This window comes from Equus caballus, chromosome 26, assembly GCF_041296265.1.
Source record: "Equus caballus isolate H_3958 breed thoroughbred chromosome 26, TB-T2T, whole genome shotgun sequence".
NCBI lineage: Eukaryota > Metazoa > Chordata > Mammalia > Perissodactyla > Equidae > Equus > Equus caballus.
The window spans coordinates 22,481,979-22,495,348 of NC_091709.1; the positions used below are offsets into that span (position 1 = coordinate 22,481,979).

At 35.7% G+C, this 13,370-nt stretch overlaps 1 protein-coding gene across 23 annotated transcripts in view; it reads left to right on the forward strand.

Moving 5' to 3' along the window:
* The window catches only part of LOC138920927 (uncharacterized), a 613,683-nt gene that overhangs the window by 454,026 nt on the left and 146,287 nt on the right, over nucleotides 1–13,370 (forward strand). For 9 of the 23 annotated variants that reach the window (XR_011432956.1, XR_011432960.1, XR_011432959.1 and 6 more), the window contains one exon: nucleotides 1,417–1,532. The exons of 9 other annotated variants lie outside the window; for them this stretch is intronic. The gene's annotated coding sequence lies outside the window, so the exon portion shown is untranslated. Of the gene's footprint in view, nucleotides 1–1,413; nucleotides 1,533–7,604; nucleotides 10,400–13,370 lie in introns of those variants that run through there. 5 more of the 23 variants (XR_011432957.1, XR_011432970.1, XR_011432965.1 and 2 more) reach the window with 2 other exon arrangements.

A 13,370-nucleotide genomic window follows, 5' to 3' on the forward strand; every position in this document is an offset into this window, starting at 1 on the left:
AAAACATCAATTTTCCAAAATGGCATTTTTTAAAGCCTTTTAGGATCCATCAAGGAAGCCACTTCTGGAATTTTGCCAAATCTAAATATGATTGTATTTCATTTCAGGGTTCATAGGATCAATATCTTTCTTGCTATAAAAGTCCTTAACACTTTAATGTTCCAATGACACTATGGAAGACGTGTAGAGATATTCTTAAATCATTTAAGCATTAGGCTGCATTAATAATGTCTAGAATAGGTATACGTGTCTCAGGGGAATTACAGTACAAGCTAATTACTAATGAAATTAGAAAAGGTATACACTACCTTAATTCCTCTTCAAATGGACATGCTGGTACACATGCCTAGGCTTGGTGGAATTCACCTGATAAATATGTAAACGGTTTTGCAAGCTGTCATGTTTGGATGAGTTGCGAGAAAAGCAGGACATAAAGGGTTAGCTAACGCCCAAATTTTCTTGCCATTTACACATGCAGTGCAGCCTACATTTCAGAAGGCAGCAAGTGCAGGCATCATTTTGATTACTTGGATTCTTTTGTTTAATTTCTTACTAGACATTTAACTTAGCACTCAAATCCCACCGCTCTCTTCGTGACTGTATTTGGAAAAGGAAAACAAAATTCCTAACCTAGAGAAGTTTTAAGAAATCCTGGGCATTTGTAAGCATTTGAAAAACAGACTTTTTGGTGGAGCTCTGCAAATACACATTCAGTATGCAGGTGCTATTATGATCTGTCATCTTGGTATCTAGTTTTCTGATCGGTCAGTGACCAATTACACAGAGGCATCTATATATATAAATATATATATATGTATATGTTTTTTCCTTTATATATCTTCATTTACAAAAAATTCATACTAAAACGTTATAAAAATTGAGACACCATCGTAAAATCATCCACGACATGTTTTCAATGAGCTAGCTTCAATTTTCATTGAATGTTGCTTTTCCCCCGCATCTCTCCATATTAAATGTGGCTTTATCAGATGAAACGCATTACCAGCCAACCATATTAACTTGTATGTCATATTTCCTTTGTGGAAGTGTAAAAGCAGGTGGAACTTGAAGGTAATTAAGTGAATTTAAGATTAGTTTTATTTTATATAATCAGTCAGTTAATTCCATGCATATTTTATGGAGAAATTAAAAGTGAAAAATCCTCATATGGCAGAATAAAATTTTCATCGTTGATATAAGTAATGTGATTTTTAGTCTGTTACCTTAATAATTAATTCCTAAATAAACAAGTGTAAAAATAATCAAGGACTATATCTGTTAAGTCAACTCAATAAGAATAACAACTCCTAGGTTTCATCTTGGCCTTTTAAGGTTTTTGGGGTGTTTTGGGTTCTTTTATGTAGGTGGATTTAACCATTCCTTTTTTATAAGAAGTTTTTCTCTCTCTGTCAGTAGGTGTCTGACGATTTGTGAGCACCAAGTGACTATTCTGTGGAATCATCTTTCCTTGCCTTTGAAATTAGCTTTCTGTAGGCCATGAGTCAACAACAATATTTGATACATCCAAGTTGGTAGGTCCTTCTTGAAATTCTTCTTTGTATTTTTCTGGACATAGAAGTGAATTGTGAAAAATTATAGATTTATGTTGTGATTGTCTTTCCCATTTCCAAATACCTTCAGTAAGAGATTGGGTTGGTGTTGAAACACTATCCAACAGATGCATTTGGTTTTGTAGGATTTACTAATGTCATGTCTCTTTCGTAGTTGACTTCCTGCTCTTAGTGGGGAAGGGGGAACTAGGCTGTGGCTAAGTTATTACTCTGTTATACATCACACTAAAAGCCCAGCCTGCGCATTTGTAAACCTTGGGAGGTTTCTACCTTAGACAACATTTTTTGTTGGGGGATTACACCACGCTCGGTTGTCTTCACTTCTCTCTCTTCCTGGCCTCCCTCCACCCAACATGGAGCCCTTTCAGCTTCTTCAAAGAAGTGGGGAAAAAAAGTAGACTCTTTATTAATGGCAGAAAACAAACTGGCTGCTGGACTTCCGAGACAGCCTTCTAATAATAAAGCAGAGTAGGCCCTGCAACAAAGAATTCTTGAATGTACTAAATATATGGGGAAGCCTATTTAAATTCACCAGAGGGGCTTAGAGGACAAGCAGCAGAAAGTTTAGAATTCAATTCAAGCCATGCCAGAAAATGAACATGTACTTAAAAAAGGATTTCTGAAACAATTGTTCAAAGACATGTCAACTTTTAAAGTTCTTTCTAGAATAATGAAATTCGTACTCTAATTTCTGTGGTGACTTTTTCAATTAGAAAGGAAAAATGATTAACAGGATCTCAAAGGAATTGTATCTTAGGTTTAAAGAAAATGCATTTTCTTTCCACAGGGTGTGTTCTAGTGAGGGCCACCCAGTGCACTGACCAAAATCACCCAAATATTACAAGGGACAAAGAGTTGATGTATTTTTTCAGCGATTAGACGTATTATAAAAGAAATGTACTTCCTGCTTTGGAAGAAAGATACTCAACTTATGTGTCCTTTCTAGTTCATTTTCCCCCATTTAATTCTATGATTTATAGTATTTTAAAGAAATGTAATGAGGTAATTCTGAAAGAGCGAATTGCTGATAAATAATAGGACTATATGATGCTAAATTTGAGAGACAAAAGAAAAGATCCCTCCTTTATCTCTTGTTGACTTGAGAAAATTCTTTCCCCTTTATCTGTCAGACATGTGTACCTATGAGGAGTACCCAGATATACAAGAATATGTATTTTATTAGTCCTAACGTTGAGATAAAGAACTGCTTATAATGGTCATTTAAAGGCCAATATGGCCTTGACTCATAGATGAAATTTCTAGCAGGCATTCTCCTAATGTCTTCTTTTAGAATTGACATAGATATTGGAAAATGATGGTCATTCTTTGTGTCAGGGATTACAAGTTGTAAATAGGATGGAAACTTGGGCTCACTGGTGAGACATCTTTGTTGCCATTGTGGAGAGATCCTGCTTGAGAATGAAGCCCTTATGGAGTTCGCTAGTTCATAAATATAATTTATCCACTCAAACTAGTAAGCTGTTGATTCATTCGTTCATCCATTCATTCACAAATGTATGTCCAGCATAAAAGAAGAACTCAGTGGGGCTGGCCCCGTGGCCGAGTGGTTAAGTTCGCGCGCTCCGCTGCAGGCGGCCCAGTGTTTCGTTGGTTCGAATCCTGGGCGCGGACATGGCACTGCTCGTCGGACCACGCTGAGGCAGCGTCCCACATGCCACAACTAGAGGAACCCACAACGAAGAATACACAACTATGTACCGGGTGGCTTTGGGGAGAAAAAGGAAAAAAATAAAATCTTTAAAAAAAAAAAAAAAGAAGAAGAACTCAGTGATTTAAGTCTGCATCAGTACGTTGGACCACCATAGCCAGTTAAGACTTGACCATTTAACAAAATTTGATTGACTTTAAAATGAAATATCAGATGTATGAATATTAATTATAGATGTTAAATATTTAGTGATAAAAGTTATTTGTTGCCCTCAATACATATGGATGCAACCTGAGTCATCATTTACCAAATAACTGAACTGATTTCCATTGTTTACATTTGAATGACATTTTAATATCCAGGACTTGAGTAGACTTAATGATTGAACAATGAAATAATCCAAGTAAATTCCTTAGCACCAAGAAAGCACTCAATGAATGTTAGCTTATTTCTCCCTGTTTGGGTTTTAGTATTTGCCTTTGCTAAACAGACTATTTTTTTCATCACCAAAATTTACTGGGTATACACTGTCCCCAGGGGTGAGATACAGACACCAGCAGAATATCATTTGAGTTCCAAGGGCACTTAAAAATCATTTACCATAAATGTCTTTATCAAATGTTTTCTGAGTGCCAACTGTAGGAAAGAAAAAGAGAAATTCTGCTGTCAAATAGCTTATAGTTTACGAAAGATAGATTTCATTTATCCAAGACTTTTTGTCCTTTTTTGTATGCCTTAGCATTTTATAAATCCTGTAATTTGACAGTTTTATTCTTTTTCACATTTTATACATGAGCATTCTATGTGTTTTGTCTTATTTTCTCGTTGTAGATGAGATAACCTACCTATATACTTTCTGTTGCTTTGGACAAGATATGGGATATTGGTAGGATTTTGTAGTGCCTAGATTCTATTCATATTATTTCTATACTATGCAAAGCTTTGGTGATTACAAAACATAGCTAGACCAGGAAAATGTTAATAACTGTGGTTTATAAAAATGATATTTCCAGAATAATTGGACCAAAAGGCAGTATTTACATATGATTTCAATCCCTCTTTAAAAAAGAAGTCATAATTTAGTTTCCTTAAAAAAAAGTTAAATGGAATATAATGATATTGATCATGCAAAGTTTCATGAAACAGCAATTATGTTAATTAGTCAAAGGACCCAAATGTTCTAATTGGGGTATTCTCTGGGAGTTAACAAAATATGCAAAATAAGCTTGGGTTTTTAGACTTTTGCATCATAAATGCAACCATTGAACTTGAAGAGTGAAGTAGAAGACAGAAGACAGAACTCTAACATGACTTCTACCACTAGTTATCTTATGGAACTGCTGAACCTGTCTCATTTTCGCTTTCCTAATTTACAACTGAATAATAAAATAAAGATGTGGGGGAAGATGATTTTAAAGTGACTTTCAGGTAAAAAATTAGTATGTCATTAGATACTTGGATATGTTTCCATCCCACAGGTGACTTTTTCCGTCAAAGGGAAAGGAAAGAATAGCCTTAGCTTAAATCACTACATTAATCACACTCTTTCAGTGGCAAAATGTCAAAACCCAGCACAGACTAGTTTAAGCAAAAGAGGATGCTGTATGTACCTGATCGTCTCCTCCTCCTCCTCTTCTTCCTTCTCCCTCTCTTGCTTCTCCTCCTCTCCTCTTCCACCCTCGTCCTTTCTCTCCCAATATCTCTCCCTCTCTTTCTTTTTCTATCTCCAGCGTATTGACTTCATTCTCACATCTGTCTATGTGATGGCAGAGATGGCCACTGGCAACTCTAGACGTGCATCAAGCACCATTCTTAGAGCTTGTGATTCCAGAAGGAAAAAATAAAAAGGTTGTCTCTACCCCCTCAGCAATTTTTCTTCTCAGAAAGGCTCTGATTGGCTCTGTTTTGAAGCCACTTTCTGTCCAGATGAGAGTACTCAGATTGGACAGCCCATTTAGGGAGGCAGGATAAGACTAACCTGCTAAGGTTAATGTCAATGGCAGGAGGTGAAAGAAATTCAAAGCAAGAAAAATGTAACGGGGCTTTCAATAACCACTACAAATATCTAAATTGCTTATCATAAGGATATGTTATAGGCTTCTGTCAAATATGTTTGTCTTGGTAAACTTAGTGGAGCCTATCAACATGTAGGCAATATTAAGTTATTTAGTGCAAATGTACTCTATACAACATTGTAACAATAAAACATCTGCAGCAAATCTCAACCTTGAGTACCACGGAGATTAGTTACATTTTGCTAACATCTTCTATGATCATTTAATATGTGCACACATCAAGAGAGTCAGCATTTAGATTCATTTAGGTATTTGACATTTTAAAAAAATTATTTGGGGTTGTTAGAAATGGGAGATTGGTAAAGAAGGCATGGTGACTATATTCTGTAGTCCAATGTCTATTCTCAGCCACCACATGTTTAGGCTGGTCTGTTACAGCAAATTTGATATCCTCTCCACTTTTACTTCCAATACTAGGGAGCTATATGTCGCTGATTCTTGAAAACCTTTTATTTTGGTTGATGAATTGATTTCTTCCCCTCTGCTATCTTTAAGGACATATTTATATCATCCTAATCATTTAAAATCATATAATGGCTACAATTAGTTTACAGGTATAATTATATATGTGTGCTATATATATGTATTATATATGTTATATGTGTATTTATATATTACATATGTAATGCATATATAATTATATCTGTATATAATTGTTTATAATTATATGTATATAATTGTAGCCATTATATGATTTTATATGATTAGGGTGTTAGATCTTTATCCTTTTCAGCCCTTTTGTTTATCATGGTATGATCTGGGCAGTTTTAAACATATAGCTATCAAGAACTACTATTTAGGGATCTTCCTCAGTGAGAAAAAGATTAATTTGCTATGAGTAATGATTCTAATGCAGAACATTTTGGACTTATTTTGTGATGCAGATGTGCAACGCTATAAATATAATTTAGAGAGTTTGAAAATTGATTTTAACATTCATAATTCTTCTTCCTAATTAATCAAATTACAAAATTATGCTGTGATTTCCAGTATATTAAAATAAGGTGTTATATTTGGAACATCTGTTTATGCTTCTGTTATGAATATATGTTTCTAAATGTCTGAAATATAGATTGCTATAAATAATGTTTGTTATTTATTCTGTGGAAGTATGATACCTACTTCTTCCCATAATGCTTGTTTATTTCCCACGAAGCAAATCTTCCAGATTGTAGTTTATCATTTCCTTATCAAGATGGACAAAAAAACACTGGGGTTTTAGTTAAGGCTTGCTGATTGGTTAAGAAAAGCAATGGCTGTCATCCGCAGCCTTTCCAGACACTGTACCGTGGCTCCAGACAGTCAGCTGGTATTATCGCTTTGTCTCAACTATAAATCACAGCCTCGTAATGGCCAAAGCTGACACCTTGACGTTTTTAAGAAAAGTAAAAGACCTGATTTGAATGGAAATCAATTTTATTTCACAAATCTTGGGTTACTTCTCCAAGCCTTTTCTTGTGTCTTCTTGAGACTGATGTTGGATTTTCATGATCATCAGAGGATTATTTGAGTATTATACTTTCACTTTGTTCAGCTCTAAAACTGTATTCTTATTTCCTTCTTCACTCTCAATATGGAAAAATTGATTTTTTAAAGTTTTATACAAGAAAAACATCACCAAGAAGGGAGATTTTATTCTAACCATGATGTATTGATACTTTAAAAATATGGCAGTAGTAACAACTGGTATTTAGTTTTGCAAAATTTTTGTAAAATATCCTGCGATTTAAACATAGAATCTGTGTACACACATATCCAAATTAAGCTTTGATTAATTAATAATACATAATGTCGATTATGGAGTGATTTATTTATTTATTTATTTATTTTGCTGAGGAAGATTTGCTCTAAGCAAAAAACCACTGTCAGTCTTCCTCATTTTTTGCTTGAGGAAGATTAGCCCTGAGCTAACATCTGTGCCAGTCTTCCTCTATTTTGTATGTGGGTTGCTGCCATGACATGGCTTGACAAGTGATGCAGGTCTGCACCTGGGATCCAAACCCGTGAACCTGAGCTGCTAAAGTGGAGTGCACCAAAATTAACCACTACGTCATGGGGCCGGCCCCAATTATGGAGTGACTTTTGAACTTCAGTCAAGCTGTTCTCAAGCCTAGACTCCTCTGAAAAGTATTTGCTCTTTTATATTCTTGCACATAAAAAACAGGTTTAAGTATTCTAGAGTCAATGAGAAATAGCACGCAAATTTAGTTGTATTAGGTGGGTCAAGCATTAAACTCTGCTTCAATTTTTTTTTTTAAAGATTTTATTTTTTCCTTTTTCTCCCCAAAGCCCCCCAGTACATAGCTGTATATTCTTCATTGTGGGTCCTTCTAGTTGTGGCATGTGGGACGCCGCCCCAGCGTGGTTCGATGAGCAGCGCCACGTCCGCGCCCAGGATCCGAACCAACGAAACACTGGGCCACCTGCAGTGGAGCGCATGAACTTAACCACTCAGCCACCGGGCCAGCCCCCTGCTTCAATTTTTTTGACCATTCAACCCAAGTGGCACAGAAATAACTCCACGCTTGACTAGTGTGAAAAAATGTTTTTAGATCTTTTAGAAGCTTGACATTGAATGTTTAAAAAAATTAACCTGCTGTGTTGTCTTCCACCTTTAAGAGAACACTACAATTTCTTTAAAACTATAGATGGGAAGAAACTTCGGCTTCCTTAGTATGTTTGCTTGTTCCCTCTAGAAGAGTGATCTAAACTCAGTGAAGTCTTAGATCCTCTAGACACAATCATTGATGGAGAATTGAGGCAGCACCTCTCTCTGTCTTGTCAAGTATAGAAAGATTACCACGTGCCTGCTAGTGATTTCTCTTTATCATTTTCATTATTAGTTTTCAATTTTACCCTAATCTCGCTTCTAAACAGGAATAAGCTTTAACTACTAAATTCATTATTTTGTAATGTCCCATGAATATGTGGAATTAAGGACTTTTACTGACAGGAGACTCCGAGCCCTTAAATTTTTTTATTCGCCATCTACTCATCCATCCATTCATTCATAATTTATACAAAATAAGGCCCTATGCTAGGTATGTGGGAAACACACAAAAAAGGTAGAATTACTTCTTCAGAGGATATTATGTTCTTATGAGAAAATGAGAAAAACTAAAAAAAAAATGTTATCAAGTCAGAATGTGACAGATCCAGAAAGAATATATAAACCCAGTGTTTTGGGATTTGAGAGGAAGTGTTTACTTTAGTTGTTGAGAATCAAGAAAATTCCATAGAGTAGGCTGCATTTAGCTAGTCTGTAATAGATGGGAAAGGTTTCCAGAGGAAGTGATGGGAGGGCTGGGTTTCAGGAGGAATATGCAGCATGTGCAAATATGCAGGAGCAGGAAAAATGGGTTATGTTTTGCGTTCAATTTTGTTGGAAGATTGGGTGCATTTTTATGCCTGTTGAAGGGTAAGCTGAGATGGGCTTAAGGAAGCCTTATAATGCTCACAGGAGTTCTTCCGGTAATTGTGCAGTTTTACAGTATGGTAGACACTGGGAACCGTTTAAAGATTTGCGGGCAGATGCAAGAAGGTAATATGCAAGATTATTCTGAAGTCAGTGTAACTTAAGACTTCAACCCAGACGACACAGCAGAACCCTCAGCAAGGCTTAAAAAGACATACCACTTTTCCTGCGCTGTAAATTCTGACTCGGTAGGTTTGGAATAGAGCCCGTGCAGATGCATTTTGTTGGTACACTCCAGTTGAGAAATAGTTGAGTAGAGAATGTTGATATGAGAAGATATCAGGGATAATTAGATACAAGAAGAAACAAATAGAGAGGTAAACCAGAGGTTCCTAATCTGAAGTCCACATACCCTTGGCCTTTTGAGATTTTGCGTTCCCATGAGATTACATGAAATATTTTGAGTGGCTATCCATTTTTGGGGAAACAATGATCTAATGGTATTTGTAATATTCTCAGGGGAGACTAAAACCACCCCAAATTAAGAACCACTCAAGATAGTGTGAAAAGGAGGAGGTATATATGAGAAATCTCATAACTATATAAGTTAGATAATTTAATGGTTGAGTAGATTGCGTGGGGATACAAATTGTGGCAAGGAAGAAAAGGGTAGAAGGTGATACTAAATTTTACACTTTTTGACACTAGGAGAATGAGAATCATTATAATCCCTCTGTGGACCAGAGTCCGTTCCCCCTTGGCTCCTATTTCAGTTAATAGAACCTTGATAGCAGGCCTATTGGATTCATGGTGTGAATGTGACACCCAGAGTTAGATGTCAAACAAGTAATGGAAAATTTGGAGGTGATTACACAGCTTTGAAAATCATTCTCATGGAAACCTAGTTGAACACTTTGAAGTCAGGAACTTAGGCCTCGTCTTTCTTCTTGCTCTCTTTGGATGACTTCCATTTTCGAGGATATCTCCAAATGACCGCTGGAGCTCCACCATGTTGTGTACTTTCAGTCACTAGGAATAAGAAGAGAAAAATAAAGATGCTATGCTTCCTTTTAAAGAAAATTTCTAGAATTTTTATACATACCTTCCTATACTATACCCTTAGAACTTAGTCACCAAGTGAATAACACTGTTGGGGAGTGGGTACGTGGAAAATGTAGACTTTATTCTGGGTAATCATTCACCTGGCTAAAAACCAGAGGAAAAAGAAGAGACTAGATATGGCAGAAAAACTAGCAATATTTGTCATAATGAACATAAACAATTTTGAAGCGTTCAATGATTAATGAAACAAAACCATAATATAGGGACATTTTACGCCAACCTTCAAGCTAAATAATATATTTTGATTAGAAAGAGGTAGAAATTTCCTTATAACATCATTTTATGAAAACATATCTAATTCAAACTGAAATTCTTCTATGTGCATCTGGAAAGATAGTATTTCTAGTTACAAATTGAGTTAAACTTATTAGTCCAATGTTATTAAACCTACTAGTCTCAATCTATCTTAAACCAATTTAAGATATATTCACTTATTCCAAAGACAACTAGCTTATTTACAAAATAAATTAAACTCTTCCTGTACGATTATAACAAGTGTTCACTTTATAAAACTAGAAATTCTAAACAAAAAGAAAAGCAAGAAAAATGTATTAATCTCATCATTCAGAAAATAACTCGTTATTATGCAATGTATACCCATACCTTCTCTCTCTCTGTCTCTCTCTCATTCACACATACACTCAATATTTTTATAATCATTTATAACTTGCTTTTTAATTGTTAATACCAGATGAACACTTTCCCACGTATTACCATTTTAGCCTATGCTTATTATGTTATTGTTTGAGTATATGTTATTTAACTAGTCCATGCATAGGTGTAAATTGAGTTTCTTTCCATCATTTTTTTTCTAATATAAACAGTACTCTGATGATAAATGGACTTTCATATAATTATATATAATGATTCCTTTGGGCTATTAATTGGGACAGATGATAATGGCCTAAATGAAGGTGGTGGCAGTGGAAATGGAGAGACAAGGAGGGATCAGAGAAATATTTAGAAGATAGAATTGAAGCGCTAAGAGATTAACTGTATACTGGAATGATATTTGAAAATTTTCGACCAAGGTTATCACTTCTCCAAAATATGCTTGTTGCTTTGTTTTTCTCTGCTTATTTGATCAATGACATTTATTGCTCTAGTGGGAGAGTAGACACAATCAAGAACAGAGTCAACAGAAGATTTAAAGTGCCTAGTAGATTATTTTTTTAAACTTATACCACGTACAATAAGCTCAAAACAAACTGTTCTGATTTGGAAGAGCTAGGCTCTTGAGAGGAAAATGGTTTTATTTTTAATTCCTAAAGGACATGGCCAGAAATATTAACCTGATGCTAGAGAGTTGGATCATAGAATTTATGAAAGTTAAGCACACAGTAGAGGAGGCTTCGGGATATGAGCTAGAGATAGTTGCTCATCACACAGGACAGCTTGAAACTTTCTAGGCTGTGGGCAGTGAGGAGCCTAGGGTGTGAGGGAGAGGGAAAGAAATTGGATGTAGACAATGAACATCGCGTATTCCACTCCTAGTGTTGCAACTTTTGAGGGAGGGAAGTAGGTAACAGATTCCTGTTTGATGACTATGAAAACATAGGAGTTAGGGGGGTTATGATGCCTTCCCACCTGGAACCCTGGGAGGAGGCAGTTTTGTAGATGCCTGTAGGAATGGCAGCAAAGGAGAACTTGAGTGGATCTGAACTGGCACCCTTCCCCTCCAACCCTCAACCTGTTGCCTTCCTCCAAGAAAGCCCTTCAGCAGGACATGGGAGAGATATGGAGAAGTTTCCTTGTCTTCAAGAGGCATCAAAGAGATAGCTGACAACAGATGGAGGATGCTGTGGAGTTTCAGAGGATCCACGACACCAGCTAGAACCAAGGGTAGAGGTTTAATTAGCCAGCTTGACTCTTTGAGAGCAGCATTATATTGTTTTACTGCTGAGGGAAGAATTTCATGAATTTTCCAAGGGTGAAAGACCAACTCCAAAGAGACATATTGGCAGAGGTTAGTGAGGACAAAAAAACAGTGGGTAGCCCCAATAGAGAAAAAGTAGAAATCAGAAATGTGAAATGCCACCTTTATTATATACTAAACTCTCCTATATTCTAGAATGTTATAGCCCATTTAAAAATGGTAGATCCAATAGCGATAACTATTCCTAGATTTTTCCTTTTCCTTCCTAGTGAGTGAATTAAGAACCTTTGAAAATTGGAAACTTTTTCATTTAAAGTAGTTTATCCAAGGGCAAAATAGGATTTAGTTTTGGGGTTTTTTTTTAAGTTTCTCTCAAGACTGTATTTTCTCCTTTTGTCTTGGTCCTTAGCAGATAAGCCCATTTATTTATTCACTCAGTCAACAAACACTTTAAGTACCTTCCATATGGCAAGCAGATCTGTAAACTTAGTTTTAATTTGTAAACTTAGTTTCAGCTACAATTTATTTTATTGAATAGTTTAATGTTAATTGAAAATATCAATGCCTTTATACTGGTTGGAGCATATGCTTCACACAGTTCTTACTTATGGGTAGATACTAGGATTACAATCAGAAATAAGCAAAAGCACACACACACACAAACACACCTACTCACAAAAATATAGGAAAGATTGGTGATGCTAAAGAAAATGTGCAATGGAATAGTTTAGAAAGACTGTGCTGTGTCAAGTCATGGCACATCCCTTCAAAATCATTGACTACAAGAACATTGTGAGAAGAACAGTATTATTTCTTTGTTAGTGCTTCCAATATCTTTCCTGGGAATTCAAGTGGAACAAGAATCCACTGAAATCTGGTGCTTTGCATCATTAAGCTCATATCTGCAAGCTAATCATGTGTGATAAGGGTACAATGTAAAAGCATTTGAATCAATAGCTCTTTCAGATGCTTTTCTGATAAAATTGCTTCATTTTCTTGTCTAATTAATTAATTCGTATAGTGGAAAGATTAAGGGAAAAACTTATTTATAATAGGAGTAGCAGGACCTAAACAGTTTATTGGGCTGTATTGTTGCCATTTTTGTGGCCAGTAAGATCCTTTTAATAATCAGATCTCAGAAACATCTGTCTTAGAAAGGGGTATACTTTCTGGCTTCCATTTACTTGAAAAGGAATTAAGTTAGGGTCAGGAGTGGAGGTCAGGTTACTTCTACCTGGAAATTAATCAGAAAATTCATTTTGCCCTTTGATGTTGCTTTTCTGTCCCCCCCCCCCCCCCCCGCCGACACCACCCCAAGCACACCTTTTATCTTCTTAAAATCCTAAAGCTTCCTTTCATGCCTCGTGGTAGTTTAAAAGGATTTGAAGTTGTGGATTTCTATATTTATGTAATTATATACTGAAAATATAATAGGGTAAGGCAGAATGTTTTTAAAAGATGTGACATCTTAAAGAAAATTCACAGACATCATAAGTGACTCTAATATATTGGCAAATTTCAGGCTACATTCTTAGTCATAATTCTGCTGGAAGAAACCTACTTTCCATTTTGTCTTTTCTCATTTGCATTACTGCAAAGTTATTCACGCATATGAAATGAGTATTATTCATCTCCATATTCC